Genomic DNA, 25,145 nt, shown 5'->3' on the forward strand with positions numbered 1-25,145 from the left:
AATGTAAAACGTGCATAACCTATTGACCTTTCAATCCAATAAGGAGCATAGATGTACAAAGACATTCACTGCAGCATTGCTAGTAATGAAAATGAATTGGTATTACAACTCAAAGATCTGTGAAGAAAATGATTTTTAAAAATTATTTATAAAAATTTAACAATGTATAATGGAATACTGTGCAGATATTTCCAAAAAAAAAATGGCAAGGGGATGAATTGTAAAGATATTGCACAGTATATTATATGTGAAACAAGCATGTTTCAAGATCACTAATGCAACTAAAACTTAAATACCATGTGAATGGGTGTGTGTGTATGGTTGTGTGTGTGTAATATCTAAATACATTGGTCTGAGCAATGGGAAACATATTTTCCCATTTTCAAATTTTAATCCTTCTCTCCTTCTCCCCTACAGCTTAATTCCAAATTTCAGTTTTTGTTTAAGCAAAAGCAAATACAGTTTTTCCCAAATTAGTGTCACTAAAGTTTGACTCAAAGCACACCACATACCACATTGATTTTATTTTTAAGCAGGGGTAGATGAGTTGCTCTAACATCAGTTTACAGGAGAGCCTAGAAATCTATGATTTGTGTCACTTAACTCTCATTTTCCCCTAAAACACAGTTAACATGTCATCCCTTGGTTATTGCACACTGCATGATCTCATGCTAGTCGGTTCCATTGTTGTTGTTCATCCCTTTTGTTAGCTATGGCAGCAGATAATATGCATATTTTAATACCTCTGTGGCTAAACATCAAAACCCCATAACTTCTCCAGCCCTTCTCCTTCCTGCTATTGCTCACTGACCTTTTACAAATTTAATTATTTATACCCAATTTGGCTTCTTCTCTTTCTTTTTGCCTGCTAATGTATCGAATGTAGCATTGCTATTGTCAACCATGCAATGGAATATGCTCCAGGAAATCTCTCGCCTTCAAAAGCCAAGAGACAAATGAAAAGGAAAATGCCAAAGGAGCTAGCAATTTGAAACACAGAGTGGTAAAATAAGAATGCATCGCAGAAGTCATGGGGAAACACAATCACTTCCCCCCTGCAAGACCAAATTTTATGCAGTATACCCTGAGCAGGCCTTCTGACCAGCTGTTCAATAAAGCACCTAAGCATAAGACCAATCCTCTAATACTATGTCAGTATAAGGATGGGTATAAGTCAGTGTCTGCTTGACCCTACTATTTAAAATGAGACATCACTTGGAGTTCTCTTGTGACTCGTCACTGCTGTGGCACAGGTCACTGCTGTGTAGGGGCTTCAATCCCTGGTCCAGGAAAGTCCACATGCCAAGAGTACAACCAAACAAAAACTTTAAAAAGACATCACTGTGGGGCTTGTCCTGTTCCTGTTTGACTGTCAAGTAGACGTGTGCTTTTGAGAATTAAACGATAAAGTAAGAAAAGAATAAGAAAAGTATGAGAAATGGGAAGGATCAGTATATTGGTTAACACGGTTTAAAAGCATTATGATAACAATAGCAATGCTGATATTTTAATGAGGTGAAGACTGTTTAAAAGGGTATCTTAGGAATTCCTGCTGAATTCTGTTAAATAAAGGACATGAATTAAATGTTCAGCATAGAAACATTTATTTCAAATATGATTTGTTACAGTGACAGAACTTAAATGTGGATTCTTCTTATTTGCCCTTAACAATGGAATGATCCAAAGATCTAGTTGAACTGATTTACTTTTATTTCCTATTTGTCAATAAAAAAATTAAATAAAACTTAAGGGTCAGAAACTAGTTATTTGCCACTATGTCAGACTTTAAAACTTGAATAGAATGATATTGGAAGGAAGGGAAGGGTAAGGAAAGGGAGAAAGAAAGAGAGGGAGGGAGAAAGGAAAGATGGAAGGAAAGAAGGAAGAGAAGAAGGGAGAAAGAAAGGAAGAAAGAACCAAGACTTCCCTGGTGAACCAATGGAAGAAATGAGGAATTTATTAAAAATCCTTTTTAAAATGTCAGTTAATGTTCATAAACTTACAGCTTTATTTTTCATAATATTTTGGGTCATAGGAAGTATAAAATAAACCTGTGTTTTTTTCCATATTATTGATTTTCTTGTTTTCACTCCCAAAATATGTATATGATGATGGCACTGATATATGAGTATTTAAATTTCCATTTCTGCCCCCTAACTTTGATGATTTTTTCCTCTAGTTCCTCCTGAGTTGGAAATGGACAGAGGAATCAATGTTTGAAAGATGGGTAAAACAATATTAAATGTACAGTTTTAAAGTATTGATGACAATACATACTTTTCTTAACATGGGTTTGGTTCTTTAGAGAATTTCACTCTTGTTATTTTACAATCCTTTGATGTATCAGTAATAGGAACTTCTTTTAAAAATACCTAGGTTGTTAAATTTGTTTTATTTATCCACATGGATATAATTGTGTGTGTGTATGTGTGTGTGAAGGAGAGAGAGATACCAGCTTACCTTTGTATATGCACAGCTATGCATAACTTTTTATTCTAGGATTAAACAATAAGTCATTAGGTTTTTCCTAGGAATATGGATTTTCAACTACATCAATAATTCTGACCAATTTTCTCTGCTACAGTTAACAGATTATCTCATATCTGATTGATTAAAGTTTTGTGGGTTTTTAAAAAATTTTTTTTAATAAAAGCCAGCAGGGAATCTACTCATTTTAGAGTTCACGTTTTCTGTTCTTCCCTGAGAGTTCCCATTTTCTCCCAGATTTTTGAAGAATTGGGAGAATGCCCTCTTTCTGGGCAGTCCTCTTTAAGGTTTCTTTTGCTACAATGGGGATTAATACAATGGACTGATGTTTCCTGTGAAGAAAGCAATGTTAGGTTGAAATGCTTTCTAGTAAGGGAAAAAACGAACTTTAATCTCAGGAGTTTTTGGAGAGAGAAAAAACTTCATGAGTAACATCTGTTTAAAGTCAAGATTCTGTTACTGCTCCCACCCCATTTAGGTTCTTTTTTCTTCCATTGGTTACACATGTTCAAATCTTGTTTTATTTCATTTAACCATAGTATTGACATAGTGTTTAAGGAATCTGTTTTGTTTTTTTTTAAGTCCAGGAAACATCATTTTCAATTTCTTTATCAGAGTCAAATAAGCCATCATGTTAGAAGTGTAAAAAGCAGCATAGGAACTCCTGTTGTGGCACAGTGGAAACGAATCTGACTAGCATCCATGAGGATGCAGGTTCGATCCCTGGCTTTGCTCACTGGGTTAAGGACCCAGAGTTGCCTTGAGCTGTGGTATGGGTCTCAGTCATGGCTTGTAGTCTGCATTGCTGTGGCTGTGGTATAGGCTGGCAGCTATAGCTCTGATTCGATCCCTAGCCTGGGAACTTCCGTGTGCCACATGTGTGACCCTAAAAAGCAAAAGAAAAAAGAAAAAAGAAAGAATATAGTTCCTGGATTGTAGGGTACATTTAGATAATAGAAGTAGTTCTTTTCATCCTGATTGTAAATTGTACAATGTTTCCTTAAAAACGTAGTAATCTTGACAAGATGATTTGGGTGGGTAGATAAGAACAAGAGACTTGTTGATGTCTAACTAGTCAGGTCATCTCTTTAGCTTTAACATTCTTTGCATCTCCAGTTATAATTCTTTCATTTCTAACTTTTAAACTTCCTGGGCTTCCATTGTGCTGTCCAAGAGCGTTAGACATACTTATGTGTCATAGCAGGTTATTTCTGTTTAAGTGAAGCATCGAAATATACAAATGATCTTGAATCTGTTTTGCATTTCACTGGTCTCTTTCCAGGTGACATTTCAAATATACATATACTCACAGGTGTATTAATATATGTGTATGTATGTGTGTATTCATGTACATATACATGAATTTTTTATTCTCAGAGAACATAATGATAAGGACTAAAGTAAGCAAATTAATATCACTTATCTCATTCTTAAAAGATTTTGTTCTCCCAAATAACAAGAGTCATGATATACTGAGCTTTATTTTTGTTTCCTTTTGATTTTTATCACATCTTAATTATTTATTTTAGATAACAATAGAAAATATACCTAGGTAGTAATAACAAATTCTCCCCATTGAAATGTATTACTTATTGTTTGTGTATATGTATTTTCCTGAACTCATTTCTTTGATCATGAATATTTTTCATATATACATAGATATAAATAGTTTCGTATACTCTGTATTGTTGTAGTACCTGCTATCTCCTTGAGGTAGTTTATTACAAATTCCTTAATGTATAAATATGTCTCTTAATAGGCTCATTTGCCATAATCTCTAACTAATCTCCTATTACTGGACCTGAGTGCTGTTTCCAGTTTTTATTATTATGAATAATGCTGGGATGAACATAATTGTGGCTCTACCTTTCTATAGGTCTTCAATTATTTGCTTACAGTAATTCAGTCAAAATCATTCTTTGATTTTACTATGTTTTATGGGTCGTCATAGTTCCTAAAAGAAAATGTGGAAAATCCTTGACAAGCAACTCTGCAAAACTTCATTGATGTTATTAAAAACATAATATTTCCATAAGATTCTTGGTATAACAGCCCCAAAGTGGCATGAGTTAGGACATCTTCCTAGAAAGTTATTGTCCCTCAGAAAACCATGTTGTGCTATACAGAGATTCAAAATTGATATCTCATTTCCCATCTTTTGTGGAGCAGTTTCCAGTGAGCCATAAGGGCTTAGAAATTACTAATGCTAGTGTAGGAAGACAGTTACTACATAGCCCTCTTTTATATGTTCTTCCCTGTAGAACATGGACTTTCAGAATGTGTGTTTCCTTGAAAAATCCAAGTGGCTATTTGGAAAGGAGGGCTGCCTGGTTGTCAGTTTAAAATTAAAGCAAGATGAGTTTCAGGCCTTGGAAACCAAGCCCTACTATTACAGTTTTTTAAATTATCTTTTATTTACATAATTCTCTCTGTAAGAAATTAAAATGTTCAGAAATATATGAAGTAAAATAGATATGCAAATATTTTTATGCCAAATTAAGTCCATAGATTTGAATTATAGAAGGAAATATATTAAATATTTTTGTCTGCTTGACTTTTGATTGACATTATATACAACAGATCCAATTTATTTTTTAAAGTGGTTTTACAGTATGCCATTGCATGGATAAACCATGATTTACTTGATCATGTTTCTATTTTTACTATAATGAAAATAATAAAAATATATATTTTAAAATCTTTCATGCATTGAGGGCTTACTAGTTTTTATATGTACAGTTTATCCTTGAACAAAATGCATTTGAACTGTGCAGGTCTGTTTATATGTGGGGTTTTTTTTATTCCCACTAAATGCTACTACTGTACTATACAAGCCAACATTAGTTGAATCCACAAATGAAGAACTCTATAAATTGGGGGCCAACTAAAATTACAGGCAGATTTTCCACTCAACCATGGCATTGTTCAAGGATCCACTATATGATCTCATTGAAACCCTACAGAAACCCTATGGAAAGAGCAAACGCTGCTTCAGAGGACTTCTTTACACACACATATGAAATATTTTTTCTGTTTGAGGCACTGGGATTCCAAGGTAAGGTCCTCTCACCTGAATGTAGCCATGCTGATTTATCCCTCCAATTTACAGAAAACTTAATACTAGAATATTTAGTTTCAGAGAAGTTTTTTTTTTTTTGAGTATAGTTGATTTACAGTGTTGTGTCAATTTCTGCAGTACAGCAAAGTAACTTAGTCATACATTTATACATTCTTTTTTCTCATACCCTCTTTCATCATCATCTGCCCCAAGAGATTGTACATACTTCCCTGTGCTGTATTGTAGGACCTCATTGCTTATCCATTCTAAATGTAATAATCTGATTGTTATTTTACAGATGAACATAGAAATGAATTTTTCAGGGTATTTTTATCATTAGAAATGCCTTTCAAAACAACCCTTAACTTTTAGCCTTCCCAAATAAAGCAGAATAAAAGGACGACCTAGGACTGAACGCACTTGGGAGTTTGGTCAGATGTTAGTCGTAACCCTAAAGGCTCTTGATCTTGTTCGTTGCACTTACTATCCAGAGACTCCCAGAGGATGCCTTGTTTAAAACATTTTAAAAGCCTTGGTTGAATATCTCAGGAGTTCCCATCATGGCGCTGCAGAAATGAATCTGACTAGGAACCATGAGGTTGCGGGTTTGATTTCAGTGGGTCAAGGATCTGGCGTTGCCTTGAGCTGTGGTATACGTCGCAGATGCGGCTTGGATCTGGCATTGCTGTGGCTCTGGCAAGGGCCGGCAGCTGCAGCTCCGACTGGACCCCTGGCCTGGGAACACTGAAACTGTTTCTCTTCCTCCCTGCTCCAATTTTCTTCTTAAGGAACAATACATGGTGAACATTTAAGAGTACAGGCTTCACACTGACATCTAGTTATAAATTGAAGGCAATTTATTTAATCCCTTTAAATCTCAGTTTGTTCTTTGTTACCATAGGGTTAAAATGAAAATGAAAAAAAAAAAAAAACAAACAAAAAACAGGGCATTTTGAGGATTAAATTAGATAGTTTGTTAGCTATTATTGCATCTATTGATTTCCCGTCATCACTCAGTTAAAAATCTGTTTACTTATGTCATAGTCCAGTGTGGTCAGCCTGCAGAATATGTGAATTCTAAGCCATGCCCATATTCAGGAATTTAGGCCTCTGCTATCACATGGCTGGACTGGTTTTAGGGCCTCTGAGTCCTCCACTGGGCCCTGTTCATTCCAGTGAGCAGGCAAAGGAAGGAAAAAAACACAGAAGATGGCCTGAGTAGCAAACCCCAAAGTCATGTACACACGTTTCACTGGAGAGAGTCACGTCATATGATTCAACCCCCTAAATGCAGAAGAGTGGGGAAATGATCGTTTGTATGCCCAGGAGAAAGAGAACACAGATGTTGGTGAACATTTCAGCAGACCTCTGCTGTGATTATCGTTTGGGTATAAAATCAACATATTTTTGTTAATTGCCATAACCTCTAAGCATTCCTTTGATGGTGATTTTCTTTGTTGAAGTTTAACACAGCCGAGCCCAGAAATCAAAGTTTTTTGCAGTGATTGGAAACAGTTTAATACAAAAGTATTATTACAAATGCTTGCAATTTACAGTTCATTTCATTGTTAACAAAAGATGAACCTTTGAAAAATAGTTATTTCCATACCGCCAAAACTGTTGTGAGCCATAAAAATTGGCACCAAGTATCTAAGTCATGTTTGGTCCCAACTGGGGCCTAAAAAGATTTTTAAAAATAAGTGGAAAATAAAGCAGATATTGAATATTTCTTATTAGCCATCTTTCTTTTTGCTTTTTGTTTTTTGAATTAAAATATGTTGCACTTAAAACAATTTGAGACACACTTTGAAAGACAAATTGAATAATTGTGTGTTTTGTTAAATTTTCATTGTTTCTGATTGAATCTAAAAATAGAAGACAGCATACATTTGGGAAAGCAAACATCAGGAACGAGGAATGCTTTTGGACAGCATACTTAACTTATGAAAGTAGCTTGATGAATGCAATGTCATCTTCCATTTTAGAAGATGATGTCCACATAGAACTATGTCTAGGTAGGCCTACAGGGAAAAAGAAAAAAACTACTTGAAATAATTGTAAAAGAAATAGAATATTAAAAGAAATAGGTCATTGTAGACTCAACAGTCTACTTTAGCACTGCTCCCAAAATCAATATAGTATTGAATCACCCATCCAGCCATCCATCCATCCATTCATTCATTCAGAAAGCAAGGATTTATAGTAATATCAGATTATGTTAGGTTAGACCTTTTTACAGCAAGTTTTCCTTAATATGAAGTTCAGTGTTTCAGGAACCTTCTGATTTAGGTTTATATGTAGAGAGATATGTAAATGGATGTAGACATAAATAGTGAGAAATATAATTAATTACCATGTATTAGATAGACATTGTGCTGTCTTAATATAAGAAGCTCATTTAAGATACAATTTTGAACTTTTCATAGAAAATCTTAATCAGTAGCTATCAAATTACCCCTCGGATAATTTGTATCAGTCTTCTCTTTTACAAACTATACAGTAGATTTTTCTACCCCTTTCTTAAATTACTAACTTAAAATTTTTGTTCATTTAATGGGTAAAATGTAATCCCAATTTTATATTTTTCATAACTATGAGATTGAGTTTTTTATATCTTTAATCCATATGTATCCTTTTTCTGTAAGTTTTCTTTTATTAATTTATAAAATTGTCTAGTTGATCTTTGATAATACTTAAACTCTGCTGATAGAATTTCTTGATAATTAAGGCTTGCATTTTAATATCAACTATGCACTTGTAAAAGTTTTGCTGTTGATGATGATAATCTGTAAACATAGATGCTTTGAAAAGTGTAGATAATATTCATCCTACTTGATTTTCTTCACAGAGATTGGGTTAGAATAAGCAAAACATTATTTACTATGCTGCAATCAACCAAACATACCATAAATATTAATTTCCTCAGAAATCCAAATATTATTAGTAAAATAATAATCAGTATGTCTTTTATTTGCTTGCCATTCCCTGAAAAATATATGGCAGGCTCTCTTGTTTGGCTTCATTCTAAATAAACCTAAATTAATTATTTTTAATGAAGCAGTTCAGAGAAAGGTATTTTATCCATAGTGGCTACCTCTGCATTTCTCAAAATCATGAGAGTTTAATTTTACTATCAAATACCTGCATGACTGGAATGTAAAGCCATGCATTTAAATTAAAATTGGAGTAAACATTAAAAAAAAAATCATGTCTAAAAGCCATAAATGTTACTGAAATGAAGAGAGAAATGCATGTCATTGACACCCAACAGGATGAGAACAGGCTATCTGTGGTTTGTGCCTCAATTGATGGTGCTGAGTCAGACATCCTGTGTTTGGTCTTGTCTCCTTCTCTGGAAACAACCACTCACTCCCCTGATTAATGGGTATTTGGCCCTTACAAGTTATCTTTTACCACATCCCCATAGTCATGTAGAGAAGGAGTCAGCAAACTTTTATTCAGAGGACTAGGTAGTAAATTTAGTATCTAGCCCTTTGAATAAAAGTTCATAAATTCTCTAACTTCTCAACTCTTCATAGACAAAATGTAAGTGAGTGGAGATAACCATGTTCCAAGGAAACTTTGTCTTCTAAACAGGGAGAAGCCCAGATTTAGCTTTCAGGCCATTGTTGGCCAACACTTGATATGCAGTTTTAATGAAAGCTTTTTTAAAATTTTTGAATGGCACCAAAATGTATTTCGCCAAATTTTTACATTGAACATTCAGTTGGGGATATTTATGTGTTGGTACATATGAATCTCATTCACTTATTTAACATGCTGTATAAAATTATTTTTCTAAGTCTCAGTGATGGGCATTTCCTTGGTCTCCAGATCATTCTTGACGTTCTCTCCCTGTGTACATGCAAAAGATTCTCCATGGTTCTCCTCTGATATTCAAGACATCAGACTCTGTGTCAAAGTTAGCAACTGAAAAGACATGTTCTAGTAGACACAAAAATGAACAGTAGAGAGAGATTAGTGCATTTTTCTGCTGAATCTGAATATGATCTAAGGGTTGAAGTCATTCTTTATTTATTTCTATTAAATGTTAAGTATATAAAATTTAAACACTGTAGTTTATACATGTAATTGACATATTATCATAACACAAGAACTTGACTAAAGGTAGAAATTTGAATCCTTTCTGGCTGAAAAAGGCAGACTTTTCCTACAATAGCAGTTTGATAACTTCCGTGATCATTTTCCTAATGGGTCAGTCAAGCACCATTTTATTTTTGATTAACTGTGACTTTATTTTTCCTCTGGTGTTCCAATTTCCGAAAATTCCAATGCAGATTTTTTTATTCAAAATGTAGCTATTCATAAACACAGAATACAACTTTGCTTTTTGCCCAAAGATACTTTATGTCATAAATCAGATTTTTTTTTCTTTTCTTTTATTTTCCCACTGTACAGCAAGGGGATCAAGTTATCCTTACATGTATACATTACATTATTTTTTCCCCACCCTTTGTTCTGTTGCAACATGAGTGTCTAGACATAGATCTTAATGCTACTCAGCAGGATCTCCTTGTAAATCTATTCTGGGTTGTGTCTGATAAGCCCAAGCTCCTGATCCCTCCCACTCCCTCCCCCTCCCATCAGGCAGCCACAAGTCTCTTCTCCAAGTCCATGATTTTCTTTTCTGAGGAGATGTTCATTTGTGCTGGATATTAGATTCCAGTTATAAGTGATATCATATGGTATTTGTCTTTGTCTTTCTGGCTCATTTCACTCAGTATGAGAGTCTCTCGTTCCATCCATGTTGCTGCAAATGGCATTATGTCATTCTTTTTTATGGCTGAGTAGTGTTCCATTGTGTATATGTACCACCTCTTCCAAATCCAATCATCTGTTGATGGACATTTGGGTTGTTTCCATGTCTTGTCTATTGTGAATAGGGCTGTAATGAACATGCGGGTGCATGTGTCTCTTTTAAGTCGAGTTTTGTCCGGATAGATGCCCAAGAGTGGGATTGCAGGGTCATATGGAAGTTTTATGTATAGATTTCTAAGGTATCTCCAAAGTGTTCTCCATAGTGGCTGTACCAGTTTACATTCCCACCAACATTACAGGAGGGTTCCCTTTTTTCCACAACCCCTCCAACATTTGTTATTTGTGGACTTATTAATGATGGCCATTCTGACTGGTGTGAGGTGGTATCTCATGGTAGTTTTGATTTGCATTTCTCTTATGATCAGTGATGTTGAGCATTTTCTCATGTGTTTCCTGGCCATCTGTATATCTTCCTTGGAGAACAGTCTATTCAGGTCTTTTGCCCATTTTTCCTTTGGGTGATTGGCTTTTTCACTCAAATCTGGAACAAGACAGGGATGCCCAATCTTACCACTGTTATTCAGCATAGTTTTGGAAGTCCTAGCCACAGCAATTAGACAAACCAAAGAAATAAAAGGCATCCATATAGGAAGAGAAGAGATCAAACTGTCACTGTATGCAGATGACATGATACTATACATACAAAACCCGAAGGACTCAACCCAAAAACTCCTTGAACTGATTAATAAATTCAGCAAAGTGGCAGGATATAAGATTAACATTCAGAAGTCAGTTGCATTTCTGTATACCAGCAATGAAACATTAGAAAAGGAATACAAAAATACGATACCTTTTAAAATTGTACCTCACAAAATCAAATACCTCGGAATACACCTGACCAAAGAGCTAAAGGACCTATATGCCGAGAACTATAAAACTTTAATCAAAGAAATCAAAGAAGATGTAAAGAAATGGAAAGATATTCCATGTTCCTGGATTGGAAAAATCAATATTGTGAAAATGGCCATCCTACCCAAAGCAATCTACAGATTCAATGCAATCCCTATCAAATTACCCATGACATTTTTCACAGAACTAGAACAAACAATCCAAACATTTATATGGAACCACAAAAGACCCAGAATCGCCAAAGCAATCCTGAGAAACAAAAACCAAGCAGGAGGCATAACTCTCCCAGACTTCAAGAAATATTACAGAGCCACAGTCATCAAAACAGTGTGGTAGTGGTATCAAAACAGACAGACAGACCGATGGAACAGAATAGAGAACCCAGAAATAAAGCCTGACACCTATGGTCAATTAATCTTTGACAAGGGAGGCAAGAACATAAAATGGGAAAAAGAAAGTCTATTCAGCAAGCATTGCTGGGAAACCTGGACAGCTGCATGCAAAGCAATGAAACTAGAACACACCCTCACTCCAAGCACAAAAATAAACTCAAAATGGCTGAAAGACTTAAATATAAGACAGGACACCATCAAACTCCTAGAAGAAAACATAGGCAAAACACTCTCTGACATCAACGTCATGAATATTTTCTCAGGTCAGTCTCCCAAAGCAATAGAAATAAGAGCAAAAATAAACCCATGGGACCTAATCAAACTGAAAAGCTTTTGCACAGCAAAGGAAACCCAAAAGAAAACAAAAAGACATCTTTCAGAATGGGAGAAAATAGTTTCAAATGATGCAACTGACAAGGGCTTAATCTCTAGAATATATAAACAACTTATACAACTCAACAGCAAAAAAGCCAATCAATCAATGGAAAAATCAGATTCTTTTAAATTTATTATTATTTTTATACTAATTTTAAAGGTTACTTTCTATGTATAGTCATTAGAAAGTACTGGCTATATTCCCTGTGTTGTACAATACATCTTTGAGCCTCTCTTAAACCCAACAGTTTGTGCCTCCCACTCGCCCACCCATGCTGGTAACCACTGGTTTATTCTCTGTATCTGTGAATCTATTTCTTTTTTGTTATAGTCACTAGTTTATTGTATTTTCTAGATTTCACATGTAAGTGATATCATTCGTATTTGTCTTTCTCTTTCCAACATATTTCACTTAGCATAATGCCAGTTAGGTATTAATCTGCAAGATTATATCATTCCAACACTTTGCCTATAATTCAAATAAACTGCTACTGGGTACACAGTGGAAAGTGATATCTTCTAAAGGCCCAGAGTAAAAGAGTAAAAGAGGGAGTAAAAGAGGGAGTTCCCATCGTGGCTCAGCAGAAATGAATCTGACTAGCATCTGTGAGGACACGGTTTCGATCCCTGACCTTGCTCAGTGGGTTAAGAATCCGGCGTTGCCATGAGTTGTGGTGTGGGCCAGCAGCTACAGCTCTGATTCGACCCCTAGCCTGGGAACCTCCATATGCTGCATGTGTGGCTCTAAAAAGACCAAAAGAAAAAAAAAATGCAAGAGGAGTTCCCTTGTGGTTCAGTGGGTTAAGGACCCAGCATTGTCATTGCTCTGGCTCAGGTCACTGCTATGGCACAGGTACAGGTTCAATCCTTGGCCTGGGAACTTTCTCATGCCTTGGACACAGCACCCCCGCCCCCCGAAAAAAAAAAGAGTACAAGGGAATGTACAATAAAAAATAAGTCTTTCTGCACCGGTTCTCATCTTCAGATACAGCCAGTGTTCTGAGATTCCTCAGTCCTTTTCCAGGGAGATTCAGTGCCCATATTAGACTGGCTTCCCATAGAAGTACAAAATACATGTTCATCTACCCCTTTATTGTTTTTCTGCCAAAATAAAACCAGTTATCCAAATAGTCAACTCTATGGCTACTTTTAATCATTAGTACCTATTTTTAGACTAAGTTTTCCTGAAATATAAGCGTTTAGGCACAATTTTATTTCCCTCTCTTTTTTTTGTAAAATATTTCTTTGATTATGAAGAGTCTATTGATTCTTTTTCCATAACTTTTGCCATTTTCAATTGTCCTGTAATTTTGTATTTATCTCTTTAATTCATAATTTATCTTGTATAAGTTCCTGGGCCTCTTGGCTATTTCAATCTGTATTTCAAGTTTGTTTCTATACCTAGAAATGGTGTACAAAGCTATTATAATCAGGATTGTTTACATGACTTCCTACACATGACAGGACAATGCCTCAGTATGCAAAGCTAATAAGCATAGACATATAAAAAACCGTATAAATTTAGGCACCATTTATTTCTACTTCCAACTAGCTCATGTCTTCATTATTCTATGATAAGCAAACCACCTTTGAGAGGAAGTTTTATATTGAAGTTATCAGCATAGCTTGCTCTAGAATGATTCTCTGAAAAGAAGAACAGAAAAATTTCAAGAGGAAGTCTGAACAAGAATATTTTAAAACTGAAACGCTGAAAGGAAGACTAGCAACCAGGTCTCATTCTGAGATTCTGCTATCAGAGCCACAAAAGAAAAGATGATGAGATGTTTAAAGTTATTATTAAGTGCTTACCCCTTCCTTTCTTCCTTGTTTCATTCCTTTGTTCCTTCTCCTTCCTCCCCCTCCCTTCCTTTCCTTACTTTTCTCTTCCTTTCCCTCCTTCTCTCCCTCAGTCTCTCTTTCCCTCTCTCTTCCTTTCTTTCTCTCTCCCTTTCCCTTCTTCCTTCCTTCCTTTCTTTTTCCCTTTCTTTTTTCCTTTCTCTCTCTCTATTTGCTTTTCTCATTTCTCTGGCCCCATCAGATTTTGATGTAAGTGGATCCTTTTTCATTGTCATCAGGAAATAGAAACCTGAAAACAAGTGATGAGGAATAGATGATGTCTAGCTCTTTTTCTCCAAACTCAACTGTCCCTTGACTCCTAGGATCATTATTCCCCCAGTAGATGTTCATTCAGGATTCATTAATCCAAATTCAAATAAGTGATTGTCCTCTTACACACTGCACAGGGTGACATCCCTTAAGCTTTCTTGTGTGCATTGTGTCAGGCCAGTAGTGCTTTTCTCTTTTGCACGTTTGTTCAGACACACTTTAGGACACACTGCTAATTGCCACTTCCTGAATCCAAGCTTTCAGCTGCAAGTATTTGAGAATTTTCTTCCTCCTTTCCTTCAGACTAGTGCATGCCTAATTTTAAACAAACTATTTCTGCCAGTTTCCCAGTTTAATCCCTGTTACCATGATTAAGTAGTCCAAAACATTCTTCAATGACGTCTGAGGCTTTGGAATTTAAAAGTAAATTGCTTCTGGGGAAAACAAATCAAACTTGCATTGCAGACCTACAGAAAGTGCATTAAAACATATTACGCTGCACTTTCTTGGTGGAATAAATTGAGAGTCGCAGCAGTGTTTCTTCTAGCAATGTCAGATTCTGAGACACTTCGATTAATTTTGGCTTTAGATTGAGTTTCTCTCCGACACTCCACTCTCTATTTGATGTGTCTACATTTTTCAATGTATCCAGTGACAATTTATGCCATAAATTATTGGCTTTGGGGCCAAAAACTCAGAGGGAAAGGTAAAGTAATATATTGGAGAGAATGTTTGGAGAAGATATGGATATGATTTGATTTTCCATCCCTGATTTGCTGTGTGACATTGGACAAGCTGTGCATTTTTGTCCCCATTCCTGCCTACCTGCGATGGTATTGTGGCTGCAATATTACATTTGAGATATCTTCTCTTTCAAGGTTGTGGGTATGATGGTAAGAAATACTCTGGAAGCCTCCAGTGTCTCAGAGGCACCTGGCTTGCCCTATTTGAAACGTTAAAAAGGAAAGCTTAGTAAAGTGTGGTACCTGGAGGAATCAATTGGATTTTGTTGATTAATTCAAGAAATTACCTCATTTTTTTCCAGCAAGGAAGAGAGAGTGAAGGTTTACATTTTTAACTGACACTAAAAGTTGTGTTATAGCTTAACTTGAAAAAGATTATTTTAACTAAAGTATATGATATATGCACACACACATATCATAAATAGCTTGATACATCTTCATCAACCAGTCACTGTAACCAACAGTCACATCAAGAGAGCAAAATGTTATTAGTTCTCTGAAAGACCCCTCACATTCTCTCTGACTCTTTACCTCTCCACCAAGTATAACTGATAACCACTGTCCTAACTTTTAATACAATAGATGACTTATCTTTTTTTGTACACTATATAAGTGGATCTTGTAGTCCATACGCTTTTGTATCTGACTTTTTACTCAAAAAATATATGTGATATTCACCCATATTATTCCCCAGATATATCTTTGTTGACTAGTATCCTTTTGTGTGACTATGTCACTATTTATTTATCTCTGCTAATGTGAACAGGCATTTAGCTTAACTTGAAAAAGATTATTTTAACTATTTTGTCCATAAGTAACAGTGCCACTATGAACCTACCAGGGTACCACAGTCCAATAAAACTCCCAAGAAAGGTCTTATATCTAGATTGTCCAAAATGGTAGCCATTAGCCATCTGTGGCTAAAATGCAGTTAGTGTGACTGAGGAAATAAACTTTTAATTGTCGTTAATTCTAATTAATTTAAATAGTCACATCTGACTGGTGGCTACCATATTGGATAACACATTTCTAGAGCATGCATTTGGGTAAGGATGTGTATCACTTTTATTTATATATTTTTTGGCTTTTTTTTTTTTTTTTTTTTTTTTTTTGTCTTTTCTAGAGCTGCACCTACGGTATATGGAAGTTCCTAGGCTAGGGGTCTAATCAGAGCTGTAGCCACCAGCCTACATATGCCACAGCTACAGCTGTGACAGATCTGAGCCTTGTCTGTGAACTATACCACAGCTCATGGCAATGCTGGATCTTTAACCCACTGATTAAGGCCAGGGATCAAACCTGCAACCTCATGGTTCCTAGTCAGATTTGTTAACCACTGAGCCACGATGGGAACTCTGGTTGTGTATTACTTTTAATGGGAATTGTTTCTGTCATATCCAGGAGTAGAATTGCTTAGTCATAGTGTATGCAAATGTTCAGCTTTCATATTTTTCCATCAGTAGTGTTCAGATGAGCCTATTTGCATTCTCAGCAATGTATGAGAGTTCCAGTTTCTCCACATACTTGATGATACTTGGTATTTTTTTTCTTTTTTTTTTTTTTTTTTTTTTTGACTTTTTGTCCTTTTAGGGCCATACCAGCAGCATATGGAGGTTACCAGTCTAGGGGTCTAATCAGAGCTATAGCCACCAGCCTATGCCACAGCAATACCAGATCTGAGCCACATCTGCAACCTACCCCACAGCTCATTGGCAATACCGGATCCTTAACCCACTGAGGGAGGCCAGGGATCAAACTTGCAACCTAATGTTTCTAGTCAGATTTATTTCTGCTGCGCCATGACAGGAACTCCAGTATTTTTCTATTAAAAAAAAAAAAAGCCATTAATGGCTTGACTTTTGTAACTGCCTGTTATAGTCTTCCCACTTCCATTTCAATCCAGTCAATCTTCATAAAAGAGTTAGATCTTTTAAAAAAATATGAACCAGTTTACAGTAACTTTTTGCTTTAAATGTATTGCCCACTTCCCATTGTGTTTCCAGTAAAAAACCATGTTCTTATCAAAGTGATACAGCCCTGGTTACTTCCCTGGGGTTAGAACCTTCCACTGCCTACCACCCGTATTATACTCCAACTCCCTGGATGGTCTGTATTTCATCACGTGAACCAATCTCTCTTTTTGCCTTTTACACTTTATTGTGCAGTTCCTCCTGCCTGGAAAGCTATTCTTCATTCCCATTCCCAGACTTTCCTGGCTCTCTTGAGCACCTGTCTCCTCCCTTAGTTCTCAGTCTCAAGGTCACCTTTGTAGTGCTACCTGCCCTGACTGTCTACACAGGCCCTCCTCTTTCACATTCTAACCATTCATCTGGTTTATTTCTTGCTCAGATATTATCACTACTTATTGTCATTTATTTGGTTATTTGTGTACTTGCCTTGCTAATTTTTCCCTCTCACTCCTACTAGATTATAAACTCTATGATGACAGGAACACGCCCTCTCTGCTTATGACTGTGATTGGCAGAATAATGCCCTACCCACTAAAGATTTCCAAATCCTAATCCCCAGAGTCTGTGAAGAGGGTGTGCTATGTGGCAAAGGGGAATTAAGGTTGCAGGCAGAACTAAGGTTACTAATCAGCTGACCTTAGATAGGGAAATTATCCTGAATTATCTGTGTTGGCCCAGTGTCATCACAGGGGTTCTGAAAAGTGGAAGAAGAATGCAAAAGAGAAGGTCAGAATGTTGTGCTTTGAGAAGGACTTGACCCAGTGCTGCTGGCTTTGAATGTGGAAGACTGAGGACAAGCACTGAGGGCATGTAGATGACCTCTAGGAAGCAAACAAGGTAAGGGAGGTCATTCTCTCACAGATCCTCCAGAAGAGAATGCAGCCCTGCTGACACTTTAATTTTAGCCCAGTGAGACCCATGTCAGAATTCTTACCTATAGAACAATGAGAGAGGATGAAATTGTATTGGTTTAAGCCATCAGTAGAAATCTAATACAGTACCTAACTAGAATGTATAATGTTAAAAGGTAATGAGGGGGAGATGCTAACAGATGAGACGAACACAAAAACCTAATACAGTACCTAACTAGAATGTATAATGTTAAAAGGTAATGAGGGAGAGATGCTAACAGATGAGACGAACACAAAAATTTTCAGGAAAGATGCCTATTGGATGGAGCATGAAAGACGGGCTGGGTCTACTCTTGTAAAGATGCAGAGCAAGGACCTTTCAAGCCAGAAATACAGTGTGCACAATATTGGACAAGAGGACCATGAAGTATTAAGGGGACTAGCTCTAGGAGACTCAGAGCTTGTGATGGTTCAAATTGTAACCAGCATTGTAACTAAAGTTCTTCCTGCAAATTAAAGTATCAATCATAATAACTAAAATTTAAAACTCATTATAACCCACTAATCTCTGAGATTGACACCATCAATATACAGCATTGACAAACCAGCTGGGGTCCTAATGCCAAAATGACTGCACCCAAATTGGAAGAAAAGCACCTAGCTTTCAAAAATCCAAGAGCATTATAGTAACAAGAGTAAGAGTAAGAACATGCAAAATAAAATAAAATGTTTGATACTTGCTATGTGTAGGACCCAGTGTTTTCAAAGCACTCTGTGATTTAAGCCTCAGAACTCCTTGAAATTGATACTATTCTTACTCCTGTCTGTAAATTAACAATAGTACTGAATCTCAGAACAGATAAGTAAATGGCCTCAGGTCTTGCAGGTGGCAGGTGGCTGAGCTGAGATTTGATCTAATGCTATATGATTTTGGAAGGCAAATTTTTAACCAGTTAATATTCCTCATGTGCAAAAAATTTAACATGAATGATGAGACAATTTACCTTAATTTAAACAATAGTTTGAAGACTCCAGTAAGAATTTCTTAATTCACTACCTTTGCTGACTAAAGATGACTAAAGTGTGTTTACTTCATACTTCTTAGATTTTTTTTTAAAGAAAACCTCATAATAGAAAGGGACAACTCCCTCAGCTCAGAATAAAAGATAAAATAGAGAAACTGGATTATACTCTCAGTATTGTGACATAGTCTTGCCAAAGGAGCTTTTCCCACATCTGCTAGTTACACAGGTTTTACATTGAATCTGGAATCTTGTACATTCATTTCATGTTTTCAAACTTGATCAAAATTACGTCCTCAGAGGGCAATTTAAGGTCTCAAGACAACTTGCTTTAATGGGTAAATTAGATGCAGCTTACTAAGAGCTTTATATTTTACAGAAGAAATGGTATCTGGAGGAGTGAAAGGATTTCAGGGTTGCCCACATTATCATCACACATGCTAAAAGCAGGTTACTACACAGCGCTGTCATAAAGATCCTTGTATTGTGGTTAACTCTGAGATGACATTCATTTTAGAAAAAGTTGGAGAAATAGAGCCTCAAATATCAAGTAGAAATTTTTTCCCCTATAAGACTCATTTATCACCCCTATGTTAGAACCTAAGAGGACCTAATGGCATCCTTAAAGAAGCCTGTTGGTACCCCAAATCAGATTCCTGTTATCACGCTGGAGCAGTCCCCCACCAGCCTCTGTGGGTGCTGACAGTGCATGTCTGTGCCTTTCTCTTAAGAATTACCTTTGGCAGCCGGGACCTATCTTGACCAGAAATTTCTTGGAGCTTACTCCCTTCTAGGAAAAGTCAACAGCCAATGAATGACTGACACAGGGTATAAAAGACCAGCTCTCTTGCTATAAGGCGGGACACCTTGATAGAGCCTTTCCTGCTTCCCAGCTGCCCCAGGGACCAGGTTGGGACTAGATTCCAGCCTGAGAAACATCCTGGCTTAACTTCTTCCCTATTCTCCCTTGTGTCCCTCATTTCCTTCAAGGTTCCACTTGAGAGCATTCACTTGCTCTGCTCCTAGGAAATGTCATGTTTCCATAGCTTTCCTGCCTACTTCCAGAGAAGGCTTTTTTGGAGAAGGACCTGGTTTATTTCACTTGTTCTAGAGAAAGTGTATTGTATCTCTAAATGTCACCCTTCTCTAGACATAACACACTTCTACAGATATTTTGAGAAAGAGATAAAACCAAGGGAGTTATAACAGAAATCATGGAAGCCATAGCATATGGATATCTGAGCACTTTGTGGATTCATGGAGAGGAGCTGGATCAATCGTCTCCTGACCCCTGGTCCAGCCTCCTTTGCTCAGTTTATTCACTGCCTTGCTATATGTTGTTAATATTTAGGGTATTTATCTGCATAGCTCTGAGTAGAAATGTTTACATGGTAAGAGAGATGATTGCTAAACTGTTCCCAAGCTTATGGAACAAGGTTACCGGAACCACAAAAATCTGCCCATGAAACACTGGCCCTTATCAGAGACTGAAATCTTCACAATTGAAATTATGCTGCAGCAACATGATTTTTTCTTCAAGGAGGTGCATTGGCCAGAGTAAAAGAGAAAAGATACAGCCTCCTCTCTTGAAAAGAATGGACACAGAAATAAATGAGTGACTGGATGGCTGGAAGGCTGGCTGGCTGGATAAACGGATGAATCAGTGGAAGGATGAGGGATTGAATAGACTTGCCGCAGTGCCCTTGAGGAGTAAGTTATTTGCTTTTGTCTGTTCTTCAGTTATGAAAAGGTCTTACTAAAAACCTCACTCAAAACACAGAGGAGAAAGGCACACTAGTATTTCTTTTCTTTCTCTTCATTCTCTTTTCTTTCTCACCCTCTTATAATAGTAGAATGTGTAAATTATTGAGGGGGAGGTTATTCTTTAAAGAAAACAGTGCTGGAGCTCATTCTCTTCTCAAGATGCCTCCTGACTTCTAAGGAAGTGATTCAGACCAGTTTCTTCAAAGACAAGATTTCTCTTCCTGGGGAAACACAATGTTTTAAAAAATCAGCTAATTTGAAAAGGACAATTTTGCAGCTTCCAAGAAATTGAAGAGGTGTATTTTATTTAAAAGTGGTATGACACTTATGTTTGCTAATAGCCAGAACAATGAAAACATATGTATACGTAAGGTTTTAACATTATATTTGAGATAATTGATAAGCATACCTAAGAAATTGGTGGTTAAAACAATTTATGACCTTTGAATGAGATATTACAAAGGACTCAAAGATTAAACTAAGTAAAAGCATGTGCATAACAGAAATTCATGTTGAAGCTGGGGTAGCCTTGAATTTTACAGAGTGCTTAAACCTTTATTCTTTGTCTAAACCTTGTATCAATGAAGCTTCCTGGAAATTATCCTTTAAAAGCCTCAAGGGAAGGGAGATACTGAACATAGTTTTGTTTTTTTTTTTTTGTTTTTTTTAACACCTATGACTTGTCACTGTCATTATACTTGGAAGACAAAGCTGATACACTGTCATTTTATTCCTAAACTTTCCTTAGTGCTTTATCATGTTGCCTCTGGGATGCCGTAGGTTTTACTCAATTTTTAAATTGTTGACTTTAAGAGCTGGGGGAATAAGTGAGTGTTAGGACTGATGGACTCTGAAATATCACTTAAGGTAAAATGACTTAAGAAGAAAGTAATTAAAATACTTATATAAACTTTTAGAACATAAAAGATAATGACTTCAGTTAAAAGGTACATGTGTTATGGCACTTCAGTATAAACACACTTCCTATATATTTCTATATAGATACATACATGGAGCTATTTTGAAGTGGTAATGATAGGCTTAGAACAAAAAAACAGCAGAGTAAGTACAGATCATTGTTACAGATAATGGGAGAGCTCCTGTGAGTTTTAAAAGGTAAGCAAGTTCTGAGGAAACATAGCCAGACCATCTAATATGAGTCCTCGTGGGGTCCTTCAATTCACTTATGCTTTCATTTTGTTCTTGCCATTAGAATGAGACACCTAGATTTTAGCAGCTTACCTTGTTGACAAATACTAACATAAGTGAATAAACCCTCTTACTCTGACCTTTCCATTTTCTCTAATTTCGGATGTTCTGCTGATTATATCACTGAAAAACAATAAAAGAGGATCAGAATGGATAGCCAGTCAAACAAAGAATGTTTCAAGATATTGAACTAATACCTTATTCTCAGAACACGTGTTATAAGAATAGCAGGTGCTATGGAAATGGATTGATTTGAGAATGAACAGAGTATGGAAATAGAAATTAATGCAGGTGTTTTTGATGCACCACCATAATTGAATTTCAGAAAAAAAAAAAACCTAAGTGACAATTTTTTAAAAAGTTAAGTGTAAAATTAACCACACATCTTTGATGTGAATTTTTTGTTTCTTGGTTCATCAGGAATCAGTATGTTTATATGCAAATTCTTACAAGCTATTATGCTTACAATGGATAAACAATGAGGTCCTAATATATAACATAGGGAACTATATCCAATCACTTGGGGTAGACCATGATGGAAGATAATATAAGAAAAGGAATGTATATGTATGTATGACTAGGTCACTTTGCTGTACAGCAAAAATTGGTACAACATTGTAAATCAGCTATACTTTAATTAAAAAATAAAGTTAAAAAAGGAATCAGTAAGTACATCTATAAGAACAAAAATAGCATTCTCTGCTTTAAACTAGGATATTTTTATCCTGTTTGGTTTCTGAAATGAATTTCTTTGTAATTTGTTATATAGGATTGCAATTACAAATGAATTTCCAAGTTTGCCCACATATAGCTTTCTTTTTCTTCTTTTTTTTTTCTTTTTCAGTGAATTTATTACATTTATAGTTGTACAATGATCATCACAATCCAATTTTATAGGATTTCCATCCCACAACCCCAGTGTATCCCCCCCTCCCCAAACTTCCTCCTTTGAAAACCATAAGTTTTTCAGTCTGTGAGTCAGTATCTGTTCTGCAAAGAAGTTCATTTAGTCCTTTTTTTCAGATTCCACATGTCAGTGAAAGCATTTGATGTTGGTGTCTCATTGTCTGACTGACTTCACTTAGCATGATAATTTCTAAATCCACCCATGTTGCTAAAAATGCTGGTATTTCATTCCTTTTAATGGCTGAGTAATATTCCATTGTGTGTGTGTATATATATATATATATATATATATATATATATATATATATATAGCTCACATCTTTTTGATGAACTCCTCCGTTGATGGACATTTAGGTTGTTTGCATGTCTTGGCTATTGAAAATAGTGCTGCAATGAACATTGGAGTACATGTGTCTTTGCGAGTCATGGTTTTCTCTGGATAGATGCCCAGGAGTGGGATTGCTGGATCAAATGATAGTTCTATTTTTAGTTTTCTGAGGAATCTACATACTGTTTTCCACAGTGGTTGCACCAATTTACAATCCCACTGACAGTGTAATAGGGTTCCATTTTCTCTACACCCTCTCTAGCACTTATTGTTTGTAGACTTTTGGATGATGGCCATTCTGGCTGGTGTAAGGTGGTACCTCAGAGTGGTTTTGATTTGCATTTCTCTAATGAGGAGTGATGTTGAACATCTTTTCATGTGTTTTTTGGCCATCTGTATGTCTTCGTTGGAGAACTGTCTGTTTAGATCTTCTGCCCCTTTTTTGATGGGTTTTTTTGTTTTTTGGTATGGAGCTGCAGAAGGTGTTTATAAATTTTGAAGATTAATCCCTTGTCAGTTGAATCACTTGCAAATATTTTCTCCCATTCTGTGGGTTGTCTTTTCGTTTTGTTTAGGGTTTCCTTTGCTATGCAGAAACTTTTAAGTTTAATTAAGTCCCATTCATTTATTTTTGTTTTTACTGTCATTGCTCTAAGAGGTGGATCTGAGAAGATGTTGCTGTTGTTTATGTCGGAGAGTGTTTGGCCTATGTTTTCCTCTAGGAGTTTGATAGTGTCTGGTCTTATATCTAGGTCTTTAATCCATTTGGAGTTTATTTTTGTGTATGGTGTAAGGGAATGTTCTAATTTCACTCTTTTCCATGTGGCTGTCCAGTTTTCCAGCACCACTTATTGAAGGAGCTGTACTTTCTCCATTGTACATTCTTGCCTCCCTTTGTCATAGATTAGTTGGCTGTAGCCAACAGTAGAGGTACAGGTATCAACTTCAACCAGGGATAGATTATCTGATGCTGAAATTTGTGTGAAATTATCATAAACGAAGGGGTGGGCATAATTCTTGGAAGACTTCCACATTGCCCATTTGGCAACAACCTTTGATAAGGTGCCATGTGACAATTTACTTTAACAACTTCTTTGAGTGTTCAATGACTTCTTTTCTCTGAGATTTTTTTCTTCTGCCACACAGTATAGACAGCCACAAGGATCACAAGTTTGTTAGGAAAAAGTGGTAAATGATGAAGTCTGGTGAAACAACACGTAGTTGTTCTGGAATACCAAACTGGCTTACCCATCTTAACCAAGTTGTTTGGTTCTAACAAAGCTTGAAAGAGAAGCAAGGAGGGAATTGAGTGGTCTATGAATCACAGAGTTTGGAATTAGAATAGCCGGCTGCATTCCAACAAGTAAAGAATTGCATTTACTCATGAGATCTGAAATCAAACTATTTTTATGTAGTGATGGGGATTACAATCTACTTGACTGCTAGAGTGTCTTCTATAAAGTCTTGAGTCATGGAGGTCTTCTGCACTTCCCTATGAAGATCCCTGTATGCTCTAATTTGGAGTGCCATCATCCAAGTTCAGCAGGAGAATTTGTAGTGAAAACCACAGAGCTAATGGGATCCATGGATTCAGTGGTTGTCTCAACGTCACATGACTGTTAGGTGGTGCATTCAGTCTGTGGCCAGTAGTTTTCTTGTGTTAATTATTGTCTTACTTTCTCTTGCAAATATATTACTAGAATAAATATCGTAGAATCATAGTCATTTTGGACCAGCAGGTTTCTTATGTTTTATCCCATCTTTCCCCTTTATTTCAAAAATACACACACTACCACCAAAAAGGCTATAAGTTTTCCAGACCACATGTCTCCTTTGCTGTGGCTGAGTCAGGGCTGGAACTCTCAATTCTGACTTACGTTCAGAGGCTTTCTGTCAGTGTTGCACTCTGTTACCCAAATACTGTGTTAACTTCCTGGGGTAGATTTCTTAGAACCAGAACCATAGGCGATATATTATTTGAATAGCATGTTGCATCTTGCACATCCCTGGAACATAGTGTATTACCCAAGAAGAACAGTGAATGAATCCCAACTCAACCTGTTCACTGGGTAACCCACAAGTTAGAAAGTTGGCAGGCTGAAAGAAAAAGAACAGGAAGATGACTGGGAAAGGCATATAGAAATGACATAATTAGATTATGTCTCTGTTTAATCTTTGGGTGAACACTTTGCCTGCTGGCAACCTCATAGCATCTGGAAACTGTGAGTCATCTGTCTCCTTTCCCC

General features: G+C 36.3%; 1 protein-coding gene across 38 annotated transcripts in view; it reads left to right on the forward strand.

The window, feature by feature from the left end:
* The window catches only part of RBMS3 (RNA binding motif single stranded interacting protein 3), a 1,488,242-nt gene that overhangs the window by 1,271,914 nt on the left and 191,183 nt on the right, over nucleotides 1–25,145 (forward strand). Inside the window, exon 10 of one of the 38 annotated variants that reach the window (XR_014822551.1) lies at nucleotides 20,233–20,402. The exons of the other annotated variants lie outside the window; for them this stretch is intronic. The gene's annotated coding sequence lies outside the window, so the exon portion shown is untranslated. The remainder of the gene's footprint in view (nucleotides 1–20,232; nucleotides 20,403–25,145) is intronic. 38 annotated transcript variants of the gene reach the window in all.

The sequence above is a fragment of the Sus scrofa genome, chromosome 13 (assembly GCF_054392235.1).
Source record: "Sus scrofa isolate SSC_HxYL_T2T_F1_AM1 chromosome 13, Sscrofa_HxYL_maternal_Yorkshire_Landrace_v2.0, whole genome shotgun sequence".
NCBI classification, from domain to species: domain Eukaryota; kingdom Metazoa; phylum Chordata; class Mammalia; order Artiodactyla; family Suidae; genus Sus; species Sus scrofa.